The sequence below is a fragment of the Tigriopus californicus genome, chromosome 5 (genome assembly GCF_007210705.1).
Source record: "Tigriopus californicus strain San Diego chromosome 5, Tcal_SD_v2.1, whole genome shotgun sequence".
Taxonomy (NCBI): Eukaryota; Metazoa; Arthropoda; class Copepoda; order Harpacticoida; family Harpacticidae; genus Tigriopus; species Tigriopus californicus.
The window spans coordinates 2,641,008-2,642,345 of record NC_081444.1 but is presented as its reverse complement, the minus strand read 5'-3'; positions in this window follow the sequence as shown (position 1 = coordinate 2,642,345).

Sequence of the window (1,338 nt, the reverse complement as noted above, 5' to 3'; positions counted from 1 at the left end):
CTTTTTCTTTTAAACCCCACCCATTTCCCACCGGAATGTGATGTATTCCAGTTAAAGACTCAACCGAGAGGCATTGTCACATTATTGATAACGATATTTACACTCAAAAGAAAGGAACATGTGAATAGTTGGATGGTTTCAGACACTCATCCTGAAGTGGAATTTCAATGCAACCAAAACGTGGGACTCCAAATGCTCATTTTGGTGCTACGAGAAATGAATAAATACATATTTTGTGTTAAAATATCATCAACCCTCTAGTGTCCGTTTGATTATTTATTGTAACTTAGCAGTACCAGTTCTGTTTCGATTGTACAACAATTTGGACCAATGGCCTGCATTTAGACAAGGGAAATTAAGGTAAATAGGGGGAAATCAAATTCAGATTGGACAATAAAATTCAGAGGGGACTTGGTTGGCCGGGTTCGGTCGGGCTCTATAAACAAAAGCGTCAACAAAGCAGTTGTTCGGATCATCGACTTTTCATTTTTGTAGATTATATGGGCGCTGTCTCGAGGTCAAAGGAGGCCATCGCTGGTAGGGCTCCATTGCTCAACGGATGGATCAGGGTCCATCCGGTGAGTATCCATCGATCATCTCCTCCCTAATCAAGGTTTTGTGAGCCATTCTGTTGGACGAGACATTCGTCGTCGCTGTGGGACTTAGTGTTATGCAGACGGCACCATGTTCTGGCCGAAGAAGACTGGTTTTGGACGGTACCAACCTTCATCGGTTCGGGCCTTTCTCGAGGAGTGAGATACTTCGGCTGACGCCGGGCGGGTGCGGGATTATGATCAATCATGAATCTTCTCCTTTCCATGCGAACTTGTTCCTTATTAGCATGGAACTCCAAGGCGTGCTTGAGGGCTTGGGGGTATGTCGTGATGATACGCCCGTTGGTGACGGAGTCCTTGAGACTTTTACGGACATCGTCGTCCAATATGCCTGTGAGAAATTGCTTAATGAGTTTACTTGATCGGTAACCTGTAGGGTCTGCTCGAGCTCCACTGTAGGGTTCAGGGATTTGTAGATTGGATCTCCATGGTTCATCTTCTTCTAGGTGGTCGTTTTCCCAAAGTTGATGAAGCCTGAGGTGGAAAGCACTGATTCCCTCTCCTGGCCTTTGGTGCCTCCATTCGAATTCGGTGCGGACTATCGGTTGATGCCCGTGAGGGACAAGTTGTTTACGGATCCGGGTCCAGAATTCGTCGGCCGATCGGAAAACCGAAGGATCTTGCACGACGGGCAATACCTTGTCCAGGGCCTCATCTCTAATGTGGGCAATGACCGCATTGATTGTTTGCGGAGCGGTCCAACCGTTGGCCGCTGCCACTGCTT